The following is a 13,866-nucleotide window of genomic DNA, read 5'->3' on the forward strand; positions in this document are numbered from 1 at the left end:
AGGCCCCGCCCCTCGTCTGCAGTGCCGTGGCCCCGCTGCCCGGCGCCACCGGGGTCGCTGTTTTGGATCCCGTAGTGTCGCGGCTGCGGGAGCTGCCAGCACCTGTCCCCGCAGGTGTCGTGGGCCCCGTGTGGTGACAGTCGTCAGGCTGAGGAAGCCTGCGCGGGAGCACCCCTATTGCCCACAACGGCGCGCCCTGGCCTCATTGCTCTCTTTCCGGAGCCCCGCTTCTCTGGATGGCCCGGCGCGCAGGCCCTCAGCCCCATCTGAGTCCTGGGGAGACCCTTGGGAGCAGGGGCTCCGCAAAGGGAGTCAAGCTGGAGTTCGCTCTCTGGAATCAGTGCGCTCGACGCTAGGGGTCTATCACAGGAGATGAACGGATGGATCGCAGGACCCGCCTCCCTGTCTGAGGGTGAGCAGGGCCTACGAATGAGGGAAAGGAACCTGGCATTGCCCCCACCCCGGCCTTGGACATACTCATGGATTTCTCTTTGGGTAAAAATAATTCTTTCTCTTCTACAGGAAAAACAAGGTAAAATGGTAATAAATGGCTTTGACCCACAGCCAGTGTGAAGGGCTCAGAGACCCAAGAGCCTGGTGAATGGTGCCCAGCTGAAGCCCCAGCTCATGGTTGCAGTGAGGAAACACAGGCCCAGCAAAGGCAGGCACAGAAGGATGCTCTGGCCTCAGATCAGGGCCCAGCCCCTCCAGGAGAGAGCAGCCTGGTCCCAGATGGAGGATGGAGCTGGAGAGGGGACCCCTCTGTCAAAATCCAAAACAAACGGAGACCAATCTTGCGAACTCCCCTAACAGACAAAACCAGTTTGGTCATACCAACGAAGCTGGAGGTAGCTTATTTTGCAAGGCTAAGTTGACCCGAGTCATTTCTTGCCTGTGCCTCTGAAAATCAGAAGCAAAGCCTACTCTTTCCCGAGGTTGATGTGAAAGGACCGCTAACCAATCCTCTATCGTTTAGGGAAAACCAAGCCCCTTGGAGAATGAACACTTTGCTTCCTCGCCATAGAGGCTGCGCCGTAAGGGCACCGCCGTGAGCCCTGCTCCACGTTCTGGTTTGAGTGCTCCTGGCCTGGCCAGCTGTCTTTTTGGTGTCTGCACAATGAACTTGGTAATGATGGCTTTGGCCATTAGTTGGTTTCATTTACTTCTGTTACACAGGGATGCCTGGCGGATCCCAAGTCAGGTGGCCCACCGGCCCACCAGCGCCACCCCCCAGCACTAGGAGGGGAGGCTGAGTGCCTTGACTGTTCCTGGGTCCGTCTTGCAGAAATAGCTGCCTCAAAGGGGCTGCACGCCCAAGTTCCAGATGAAGAGCAGGGGAGACTCAAAGGGCTCTAGGGGCCATAGCAGGCCACCTCGGGCACAGATGCCTGCTGAGCCTCAGGCGCCTCATAGGGGGCGGATCCCGGGAAACAGGCAGGAGAAAGTGCCAGGAAGTTTGTGGGCCTGTGGTCTGCAGTTAGCACCGCGTTGTGGCCTGGTATTCAGGAAGCTGCCCGGAGAAATGGGGCGCGCTGGGCCTTGGGGGCCGACTGGGCACACGGGTGTCTGCTGACCACCTCAACATGGCCCATCGCTCCAGGGTCAGTCCCCCCCAGCGTCCCTCAGAGGGGCAGGGGGGCTCCTCAGAGGCAGAGCTGGAGCTGCCGGACCATGAGGTCACAAATGATTCAGTTCCTTGCGTCCTCTTGCCCCTCACTGGACTGCAGCCTCTTCTGTGAGGTTTTGGTTTCTGAGAGCATCTCTGAGGTTCTGTCACATCAGCTCCCGAGGGCAGGAAGAGCGGGACACTGGGCGGCTGGGACGAGGTGGAGGGTGCAGGTCACGCACAGGCGCTCCTCACATCACATTCCTGGTCTCCTTTTCCCCAACCGTTAAATGGGCTCCATAAAATAGAATGAAAGTGGCCTTTTCAGTGAGGGATGGGAAAACAGCATGATGACCATTTACAAGATGTCTATACCTCACACTGGTATTGTGCGATTCCAATGGACCAGAGACCTGACATTTTTAAGAAGTCATTAACTGATGAAAACTTTCTGGAAATGGGCTGCAGAAATGTTTGCACAACAGTGAAAACATACTGGGTGCCACTCAGCTGCGCGCTTGCTCACAAGTGGTGAAAATGGAAATCCTGAGTTGCCTGGATAGTTCCGTCAATTAAGCATCCGACTCTTGGTTTCAGCTCTGGTCATGATCTCACAGTTTATGAGTTCATACCCCACATCAGGTTTTGCAAGGACAGCGTGGAGCCTGATTGGGATTCTCTCTCTCTCTCTCTCTCTCTCTCTCTCTCTCTCTCTCTCTCTCCCTCCCTCCCTCCCTCCCTCCCTCTCTAACCCTCCCTGCTCTCATTCTCTCAAAATAAATAGACTTTAAAAAATGGTAAACCTTATATATATTTTACTGAAGTAAAAAATGAATTAAAAAACATTAAAACGTTTGCAGAAAACACAAGGGACTCCTTATAAAACTTTGGAGCAGGAAAAATGTTTTTAAGTCACGATTAAAGACCCAGACCCTGGGGGCACCTGGGTGGCTCAGTCAGTTGAGGGTCTGACTCTTCAGCTCAGGTCATGATTCCAGGGTCGTGGGATCAAGCCCCGTGTCACCATGCTAAGCATGGAGCCTGCTTAAGTCTCTCTCTCTTGCTATCTCTCTCTGCTTCTCTCCCCCGCTCATATGCTCTTTCTCTCTAAAATAAAATAAATTCCCCCCATACAAAAAAATTTAAGGCAAAAGTCACCATAAGCAAAGTGACAACACAAAGTATACACTAGGAAAAAATATCACACACAAAGGTCTATCTCCCTAATCTACAAAAGGCTCCTAGACTATAAAATGGAAGAGACAAATCAAAAGGACCAGAGGGTATGAATAGATCACTCAGGAAAAAGAAATAAAAACAAAAATAAAAATAACGCCGTTAGTGACAAACATAGAGAAAGACGTGTGTAATCAGAGCAACAACACATTGAAATGGTATCAAAATTCCATTTCGAATCCATCAGAATCCAGACTCAGGTGGTGTCCTCAGGTAAGGCGTGGGGAGCAGGTGGGCACGGCTGCCCCTGGGGGTGCAGGAAGGAAATCGGGGAAGTCCTTCCATCCTTGCTTGTCCCTAGACCCAGCCTTTCCCCTTCTAGTGCTTCTCGCCGCATGGGCGCCTGCTCCTGTGAAACTTGGGGTGCACCGGGCTTATCGCGGTGGCGCTGGTTGTAATAGCAAAAGGTTGGGTCACCACGTCATCACTAACGGACCAGCTGGGTGAGGGGCAGGACACAGGCATCCAGGGCAGCTGAAGGTGACACGCAAGACCCCCATTCGCAGGCACGTGAGACTCATCGTGAGTGATAGGCAGGGTCCCAGCAGGGTGTGCGTGGTGCCATACTCAGCGCAAGGGGGGAGGGACCTGCCAAGCGGAGGCCGCAGGAGGGACAAGGTCAGAACAAGCGTCTGCTCACACCAGATAAAGTGCCCGTCTTAGGGGCACCCTGGGGAGCCCCAGGGAGAGGTAGCACCTGCCCCTTGGCCAGCTGTGTGTGCTGCCCCGCCCTTCTTCCAGAGAATCAGACAAAGGCAGTGCCACGGGGCAGACTCGGGTGGGCCTGGCAGAGGTCGAGGGAAAGGGAGGGACACCGAGGCCCTGAACTTGATTCCCCTGGAGGAGAGGAGAGGCAGGGGCTGGGCAAGCTCCAGCCCTGAAGGGGCCGCTCTCTCACTGAAGGGGTCCCCAGTGGTCACAGCCCCCAGGGCCCCTGACCCCAGGAAGGTGGAGGGTTGGACTTCTCATAGGCTGGCCCTGGGGACAACAAGCCTGGGCCTCTAGGGAGTCGGTGGGATGGGGCATTTGTACCCCACGCCCTGTAGGGGGAGCCTTTGCTGACCTGGAACAGATGACTCCTGCTTTGGCATGGGGCAGGTGGTACTCAGCGATGCCCTCTCCAATGTCCCTGGCTGTCCACGAGGACGAGGGGCGGGAAGCCCCCTCCCCACGCCCTGCTCGGCAGCCCTCTGCCAATGTCCACCTGCTCTCAGGGCTGTCCTCAGCCTCCCTGGGCAGTTTCCAGGGCCTCAGCCCTTCCCCAGTGTGTGCGTGTCCAGCCCACTTCCCTGCAGCAAGCCCCCAGAACCCTGGGTGCCCTGCCAGGAAGCAGCCGAGGCTACAGGGGAACTTGGGGGGTGTGTGGCTGAGAGCCTCTGCTTGTGTCCAGCTCGTTCCTGGGGCAAAGGTCTGGCTGCTTGGCTGAGGGGGGGGGTCCCTTGAAACCATCTCTCTCCCACTGGGAGGGGTGGGATTTATCTCCCAAACACTCCTCTGGCCTTGGGCAGCTGTGTGGCCTTGGGCAAGATGCCTGATCTCTGAGCCTGTCTCTACCCGCTAAACTTGGGAGGAGGACTGAGGGCCAGATGAGAGGAACCATTTGTAAAATGCAGAGCACTCTCAAACAGAAAGACTCCTGTGGCTATGAGGATGATGATGGTACTGATGAAGTAGCAAAGTTGATTTCCATCCATGCTTTGAGAGCAACTGGGTCAAGATTCCTGAGGAACATACTTGTCCCCTCCTGTCCTATATTCCCCGGGAGGAAGGCACGTGCTCTGCAATCCAACTAGATTCCTTCGGCCTCCTGTTAGGATCTCCAGTCTGTCAGCTGCCAGCAGCCCCTCCAACAGAGAATGGTCTGGGACCAAATGTGACTAGCAGGACGTAGACACCGCAGTGGGACAGCCATCTTCCTTCGCCCCCAAATGACAGCAGGAGTATCCATCAGTGGCTGCAGATTCTCGTCCTGTGCGCCAGACGCCAGGGGAGGAACGTAGTGTGCATACATTAGATTCCTCCGACGGGGCGTGGGAGGCGGCTCTGCCATCTCCACGTTACGGAGCCCCGGGCCTGCACACTTATGTGCGGGTGGAATCTGGTTCCAGTGAGGGGCTCGGGCACAAGCATTTATTCTGGTCTTACTCATCTTCTTCCCAGACGGAGAAAACCCGCATGTCCACCAACTGGAGGGCATGGCCCTTCCCGGGGCTCTGCGGTCGGTGGCCAGCCAGGACCCAGGCTCCGTGGCCGCCACATGCTGCATTTTCCAGGGATTCCCACCAGGAGGCTGGCCAACAGAGGACAGCGTGCTATGTCCAGTGAATAGAAAGCGAGGTCATAAAAGAAAATGTTGCGTTTTCCCAAACACCAACCACTTCTCCTGCTCCAGCACCGCTGGGTGTCGCACGGTTCAGTTCCGTCTCCGCTAGGCGCTGGCGTTGGCACAGAGCACGGGCGATGGGCTCAGTCTTATAAGCTGACCCCGGGACCTCGGATGCCACTCGCAAGCCCCAGAGCCCCAGGCAGCTCGCAATTCTGCCCGGCTGACAAAGAGTTCAGGGTCAGTAATTCTCTGCGATGGAAGCAGTCACAATGCAGGAGTGTCACACCTAGCGTGTGACAGCGTGACTGTAATGGAGACAAGGCAGGGACAGTCAGAGAAGGAGACGCATGGACCAGAAAAGGGAAGAGGGATGTGGGGCTTCAGGCCCTGCCCAGGCCACCCCCGAGGTACACCCGCACCGTCCTCAGGTTTGCCACCCGGTCACCCGGAAGGGCAGCCTCTGCCCCCTTCCCTCCCTGGGGGCCTGTGCCTGCTGCCCCCACCCTGAGGCCGTCATCTCCTGAGAGCAAACTCAGGCAAGGTGGAGGGGGGACATGGGGATAACCAAAGATGCTCCCACCATTCAGGAAATGCCAAGGCTTTTTGGAACCAGGAGGAAGACCACACTTACTTTCTTGTTTTAATGCACCACAGGGCAAAGCAGGGGGGTCTCTTAGGCCTCCTGTGCTGGGAACCCAGAGCCATGTCATGAGGCAGCCCAGGAGCAGGTGGGCACAGGCAGGCAAGGGGGGAGGCTGTCGGCCCCTGGCGTCACAGACCACAGCAAAGGATCCCGCTGGAGACAACGGCTGTAAGTGATCGATGCCATGAAAATGCCGGTCTGCACTTGACGTCAAGATGCCAGGAGAGTGGACACTCCTCCCTGGACCTTCACTGGGCCTCAGGTCACTTTGTCCCGGACCAGAATTTCTGCACCGAAAGTCAGGCCTCGGATGCAGGGTGAGCATGTGGTGGCACTTCTCCGTGAAGAAAACAGGCTGGGGGGGTGTGCCATTAGGACACGGGGTGCAGTTTCAGGGACAGTTAGTTTACGTATTTATTTACTTGTAAGAAAAGTCAACGAGGGTCTTTTTCTTGCTTCAAACCCACGAATACACTCTTTCCATAAAACTTAAAACAAGCTCAAACAAGGAAACAAAACCGTGTGTAGCGCCCCCCCTGCCCCGCCCCCGGCAGGACAGTGTTGGGGACACTTGGATGGCATATAGGGACAGTGAGACAAAAGTGTGAAATCAGGTCTGTGCCAGGCCGGCAGGGGGGCTACAGTCATTGCTCCACGTCCTTCCCACCTCACCCTCCTCCCCCAGCCCCTGGACTGAGAGAGAAGGACAGGCACAGGCCAAGGGGCTGGGACTGAGGCTCTCAGTCTGTCATCCCTGGAGGAGATGCTGCTCCTGGGGACGTGACTCCCACCCACACCACCTTTCGGTCCTGCCTGACTTTCGATCTCTACCCACCCCCATGCCCTGGGGCTCTGTCCCCCACCACTGCTGACTGGTCAGAGTGTCCCTGGGGCTTCTGACCAACAAAGAAAGCCCAGGGGCGCCTGGGGTGGCTCAGCTGGTTAAGTCTGATTCTTGACTTCGGCTCAGGTCATGATCTCACATTTCGTGAGTTCGAGTCCCGAGTCCGGCTCTGTGCTGACATTGGGGCGTCTGCTTGGGATTCTGTGGGACATCAGCGTGTGACATTGAGGGCCTCTAGCCTGACACTAATTGAGGAGAAAGGGAAACTGAGGCCTGGGGAAAGGGGCACAGCTGCCATGGGACCAGGCATGTCCCCCATTAGCTCGAGGCCCCAGGAGAAAGTGCTCTCTGCCAGCGCTAGCGTTTCCTCCCCACAGCTCGATGGGGGAGGGGCCTGGACTCCAGTCCTGCTTCCTCCCTTCCATACCCCCACACACTTGGGGGTGCCCACAGGTGAGAACCTCAGGACTTGGGGCCTCCTGGGGTCAGAGAGCTTGGATCCCTGTGCCTGCTAAACAGCCTTCCTGCTGCCTCTTGCTCCCTTCCCGTGACGGGGGACTCACTTCCTCATGAGCCAGCCCGTTCTATTTTCAGACAATTGATGGAAAGTACTTCCCGCCTCCAGCCAGGGGCTGCCTCCCAGGAGCTTCCGCTCACTGCCCAGCGGCTGCCCAGCCGAGTCTCGGATATCACACCACCTGGCCCAGCTGCCAGGGCCCCAGCCTTCCTGGGCCCAGGCGGAGCCCAGTCCCTACGGCCTGCCGGCCTCACTGCAGGGGTGTCTCACGGGCTGTGCCAGAATGTTCGCTAGCAGAGGAAATTCCAGAAACCTCCGCTTGGGCGTAGGTCTCCAAGTGGCCCCCACCCCCCACCCCCTCCCAGCACATGGAAATCTAGGTCCTATGAAACCACTGACTCATGGCTTTGAAACTCGGGTGAAGCGGTTTCTAAATTTAGTGGACCAGGGGGTCGGGAACCGACCAACCCGCCAGGGTGCCCGGCGTCTCATCTCCCTGTGCCCCCCATCCCGAGTGCTGGGAAGGGCGGGGACACCTGACCGGCCTGGCTGCGGGCAGACACCGCAGGGTCCCAGCGCAGCCCTGGGGCCCCAGTCCGGCTGCTTCCTGGCCCTGAGGCAGTTAGACCACAGGCAGCTGCAGACCTGACGCCTCGCCCGGCCCACAGGTCTCTGGTAACCTCTGCCCCCACCCTGCGGCCACTCAGCCTGACATTTCGGCTTCTGGGAGGAGCGGCCCTGTCCGGTCCCTGCTGCAGGGCCCCCCTCCCCCCGACTTTCTGTACCACTTGAGCCCCCCACACAGTCGCCGGGTCAGGGCCAGGCAGGAGGATGGGTCTCACTATGACCCCAGAGGCATAGCAAATATGAATGTGTTTGCCCACCTGCTGTGCCCCTCCGGCATGCACAGCTCCCGAGGCTCCTGGCTTCCCTGGCCCGGACCTCGCTCTGTGCAGGCTGTCCCTCGGTCCCTGTGGCGTTGGCCCCTGGATGCAGCAGGAGGCCATGGGGGTGGTGCTGGTGGCGGGAGGCAGGCCGCCTGCTGAGTGGGGACAGCGGTTCTGCAGTGACAGGAGGCTGTCAGGTGCTGTCCAGGACCAGTGACTCGGGCCGTGCTGTGGGGGCGAAGGGAGAGGCCACAGCGAGCAAAGCCTAGCGACAGGAAGAGCAGCCATGGGAGCGCTGGGGTCCTGACATGGGAAATGGCAAGAGCAGAATCCAGAGAGCAGAGCCCCATGTGGTGCCGGCAGGCCAGTCACCCACACCCACCGCCCCCGGGGCAGAGGCCGAGCACTGATGGGCCTCGTTAGGAAGCAGTCCTTGTAGATCTGAGCCAGGTAAGGGTGGGAGATGACCGTGGATTGGGGCAGGCCCTCGATCTACTGACAGGAGAGAGGGAGCCAGACACAGAGGCAAAGACCATGGAAAGAGGCGGCAGGAGCAGGGACAACAGGCCCCGAGGGAGGCCTTCCAGCCTTCAGGAGCTGGAAGGACGAGGAAGGACCCTCCCCTGGAGGCTGGGCGTGGGTGCGGCCCTGACACCTAGACCTTGGCCTTGGGCCTCCAGCACTGGTGGAGAACAAACCTCCTTGGCTCAGGCCTTGGTCTGCGGCATTTGTGACAGCAGCCACGGACACGACATAGCGCATCTCAAGGAGGCATCTGCGTTGGCACCCAGGGGAGGCCATGGAATGCAGAGCCCTGGGCCTGGCCCTGCATTTAGTTCTGGGGTGGGCCTGCCTCTGCGTTACCCTCGAACCGCAGCCGAGTCCTGCTGCTGCTGCCCAGGATGTCAGCTGCTGTGATGGAGGAAGAGCAGCACGGCCAGCCTGGGGAGGGAACCCGGAGGGCTTCTTGGAGGAAGGGGTAGGGCTGGGAGGTTTTGAGGAAAAAGAGGAAGGTGTGTTTCTGGGGGTCCTGCAGGCAGTGCGCTGGCAGGTTCCGGGCTGGAAGAGGAGGTCCCACTCTGCCAGACCCTGGGACAGCCCACGGGTGAGTGTCCGAGTCTTCGTTTTCAAAGAAAACCGCCTCGACAGTGGTCAAGCCACAGCCTGCATCTCTGCACATTTGGGGTCAATTCCTGGGTCGGACGTCAGAAGTTGGGCACAGCTCACTTTCTGATAGCTCTCGCCAGATGTCCCATCTTCCCACCATGCCCAGTTGGCACCGGGCAGAACCTCGGCGGGAGCGTGGCTCTGCTTTGGCCCTTCTCACCATGCTTCCAGCCCCTGCTGCCCACCACAGCCCAGCTCTGGCCACCGGGAAGGTTTGGGAAGCATCTCTCCTGCGCTCCCGGGGCAGCCTGGAGGGGCAGACAGGGGGAGCTGGCAGCAGGCTGCCTGGCAGAAGCTGACTTCCCTCATGCAGTCAGCAAACTCAGCCCCACCCAAGCTCGTCCGGAGTGCCCGCACCTGCCCCTTTCCCGTGACCTACCTCCCCTCTAGCTCCTCCCCGCTCTCCCGCCCACCCCACTGTCTGGACCCAACAACAGCCACACTCAGTGGCTTCAAAAAGTAAGGACAAGTTTCCTTCACTAAGAAGTCGAGTTGGAAGACGACAAGCCAGCTTTGCGGGCCCCCGCTATCCAAATCTGGAGCGTCTTGTGAGGAAGGATGAGGAATCCACAAGTGCATCCGGAGGGGAAGGTCACAGGCCAGCAGGGACGAGGGCAGCCCTCCCTAAGGTCGGAACATAGCCCGCAGACACAGGACGGCGAGGGAAACACAAAAGTGCTCCTCGCCAACCGTGGTCATCGTGAAGGCGTCAGGCACAGGCCACCAAGGAAGCTGGAACAGAGTGGCTGTGGTCCGGAGGGTGGAGGACAGGAGATTCCAGCAGACATCCCTTGAAGAAACTGATCAAGTTATTGCCAGTAGTGAGATAAATTACAGTTAAGATAAAGAGCCTACCGATGAGACACACCAAGAAGTGAGCGGCTCTGCTCTATTCCTGCCCCACGTGTGTAACCTGAGCCGATGCGTGAACCAGCACACAAACCCAAATTGGGGGGAATTCTACAAAATAACAGGCCTAGACACTTCAAAAATGTCAATGTCGGGGCACCTGGATTGCTCAGCTTGTTGAGTGTCTGATTCTTGATTTCAGCTCAGGTCATGATCCCAGGGTGGTGGGACTGAGTCCTGTGTTGGGCTCCCAGGAGAACTCAGGGACTGTTCTAGAAGAAAGGTTACAAGGATGGTGGTGGGGGATAGGGCCGTGGAATGCAATGCAGGATCTTGGATTGTCTCCGCCCTAAAGATATTGCTGGAACAATGACAGTGCCTTGATAAAGATGTAGATTAATAAGGAGCATTGCTTTGATGTTAATTTCCTGATGCCAACAATAGTACAGTCATCGTATAAGACAATTCTTTGTTTTTAGGAAATATGCACTCAAGTGTTTAGGGCTGAAGGGAAATATCCTGCTACTCATTTTTAAATGGTTCAGAAAAAAATTATGAATGGACAGAGAGAAAGTGATAAAGCAGAGACAACATTCAGGGATTCAGGATGAAGACTGTCCAGTAATTCTTGGTACTATTCTTGCAAATTCTCTCTGACAACATGTCCCTCAGCTTTTTTCAAATGATTACTTTGTTGTTGTTTACTTATTTTGAGGGAGGGAGAGAGAGAGCGTGTGCAAGTGAGGAAGGGGCAGAGGGAGAGGGAGAGAAGCCCAGACTCTGTCATCAGCACAGAACCCAAGGTGGGGCTTGAACCCATGAACTGTGAGATGATCACGTCAGCTAAACCCTGATCACGTCAGCTGAACCCAAGTTGGATGCTTATCTGACTGAGCCACCCAGGTGGCCCTCAATTTTTTTTAAACCTTAGTGACTTTAAATAACAACAGTCACCACTTCGCTCGTGGGTCTGCACTCCGGGCAGGGCAGCAGTGGTGGTTGGTTTCTCTTTGCCCACCTCCCCCTGCCATTGCCAGGGGACACAGTGGCTGAGTCACTGCTGGGAGCTCGGCAGGAGCGACGGGTGGTTTCTGGGAGCTGCCATCCCAGCGAAGAGGAGGGAGAGTGGGCACAGCTTCCGGGTGGGCTGCTTTCACAGTCACAGAGGGAGGCCGGGGTCTCAGACAGCTTTGTTCCCGAACCACACGCCCTCCAAAACTGTAACTGTGTGTCACTGTGATAACAAGGAATTGTAAACCAGCTGGCTGATAATGATCGTTTCACAAAGCAGACGTATATCAAATATCGCATATTGTACCTTAAATACGCACAAATTTTGCTGATGATACATCAGTGAAGTTGGAGAAAAATAAACGTCTTCTGGCTCCAAAACCAAACACGAACCCGTGTATCATTCACTTGCTCTTTTTTCGATAACTTGATTGAGCTACAAACCATGACGTTTACCATTTTAAAGTGTGTGATTCAGCAGCCTTCGGTGTTTTCACGTGTTGTGCGTCCAGAACCACCATCAAATTCCAGGCGTTTCTATGACTCCAAGGGAAACCCTGTGCCCACTCAGCAAGCCCCTCCCCGCTGCCCTTCACCCTCCCAGTGCCACTAATCTGCCTTCCGTCTCTGGGGATTTGCCCGTTCTAGGCTTTTCATATCAACAGGACCAGACAATGAGTGGTCTTTTGTGTGTGGCTTTTGCCATTCAGCATGTTCTCGAGGTTCATCGTGGCTTGGATCCGTGCTTCCTTCCTTTTTATGGCTAAATAGTGTTCCACCGTGTGGACAGACCACATCTTGTTTATTGGTTCGTCCGTCACTGGACACTTGTTTCTACCATTTGGCTGCCATGAATAGTGCTGCCTGGAACGTGGGCATCCAGGCATTCCTCTGAGCACTTTCGGTTCTCTGGGGTGCGCACTGGGGAACCCGCCCGCAAGGGCCTGGGGCAGCCCGACCCCTCCCCACCGCCGGGCTACATCTCCGCCAGCACTTGTTAGTGTCTATCCACACCGAGTGCAGCGGCCACCCTTCGCTGCTCCGTGCCCACCCCGAGAACCGAGGACCATGCTGTGACCCTGTCCTCCCAACTCACGCATGGGGCGTCAGCCCTGGGGTCATGGCAGGGACTGAACAGGGGGCAAGGGCCCTGCAGGCAGGCATGGCTGGAAGGACGCCTGGCCTCTGGCGGCCTCTGCACTGTGAATGTAGTGACCACCTGCTGGAACGGGTCCTGTGTCTGTCTCCCACCCCACAAAAGCAGACACTCCCCTGCCGTTGGCAGAAGAAGGACTTTGGGGTGGGTGTTGGCTGTGGTGGCCACAGCACGGCAGCAGGTGGGGACCAAAGGGCAGGTATTTCCTGGTCTTGGTTCTGGAGGCTGGGAGTCCAAGATCCAGGTCCCCAGCCCTGGTGTCTGGGGGGAGCCCGCTTCCCGTCTTGCAGATGGCACCTTGGCCAATCCCCACCTGGGGGGCTGGGGAAGGAGTGGGGGAAACTCTCCCGGCTCTCGGCTCTTCTTACAAAGGCACCAATGCCTGGAGGCTGCACCCTCCAGCCCTGAGCTCAGAGCTGTCTGCTGCTGAGGACAGGGCCTGGGCAGCCAGGCTCCTGGGACCTGCGGGCCGCTTCCTGGAGCCCATGGTTCTGAGTAACGACAATGGCCATAGCAGGGAGTGTGGCACCCGTTTGTGTGTGTCTGAGGGGGGGCTACTGGGCACCAGGTTTTCTGATTTACACTCTCCACTGCCCTTGGCAAGGTGACCCCACTGCTGCCTCCCTCCTCTGGCAGGAGGGCCCCCACTGGCCAAGTCAGGAAGCACGGCTCTGGGCACTGAGTGAGGCCTTCCCTGTGACAGGGGTCCTGGCTCATGCCTGCTGTGCCCACCGTTCTACCAGCAACTGCTGACAGAGGGACCCCGGCAGGGCCAGAACAGTCACTCAAGGGCTTGCAGTGGTGAGTCCTCCTGCCTCCCTCTGAGACACACACACAGGGACCCACAGCCCCCTGCGAATGTGACTATCGGGAGGGTGGGCCTGTCTCCCCTCCCTGCTCACTGCCCACCAGCAGACACGGCTGACTTCGAGTCCACACTGACTGACTGCCCTTTGCAGTCTTCACCTGGGCTCTTCTCCCTCCTCCTCCGCCGAAACCCGGCCCTTCCCTACCTGTAGCCACTACCTACCGAGGAGGGTCCCTTAACTGCAGACTGCTGCTTTGACGAAGCTCCGTCTGTTAGGAGCACTGGGCTCAGGGGTCCGCGCATGGCCTGTCCCTTCGCGCCAGGCCACCCACTCTGCAGACAAAGGCACCTGCCTTGCCAGGGCAGGTTATGGACCCCGCGGTTGCTTCTGGCCTCATTCGTTCCTGGTGTGGGATTGGGCTGCATCCAGAGACCTGAGGACGGCATGGTGACCCCTGAAAGGAGGAAGGCGTCAGATTGTGTCACCATGGAGCCTCACTCTGGGAGGGTGGACACGTCCTCTGCCATCAAAGGGACTGGAGGAGGTTGCAGAACCCCACTGTTCAGGCGGGGAAACTGAGGCCAGGATCCCCGCTGCGGACGTGCCCATTCCCGGGCCTGGTCTCCCTCTTCGTCCCCACTGCAGGCACCCCAGAAACCTGGCCCTTGACAGCCAAATGAGAGGGCAGGACCCTGGAGGTGCAGCACTTCTGGAACAGAACGCCCGCGACCCGGTCCTAAAACCACGTCAGCCCCATCTGCAGAGGGCAGGTGCCAGATTGGTGACAGCGAGACCTGGCCGGCCTCCCGCCGACA

Source organism: Suricata suricatta, chromosome 8 (genome assembly GCF_006229205.1).
Source record: "Suricata suricatta isolate VVHF042 chromosome 8, meerkat_22Aug2017_6uvM2_HiC, whole genome shotgun sequence".
In the NCBI taxonomy this organism is placed as follows: domain Eukaryota; kingdom Metazoa; phylum Chordata; class Mammalia; order Carnivora; family Herpestidae; genus Suricata; species Suricata suricatta.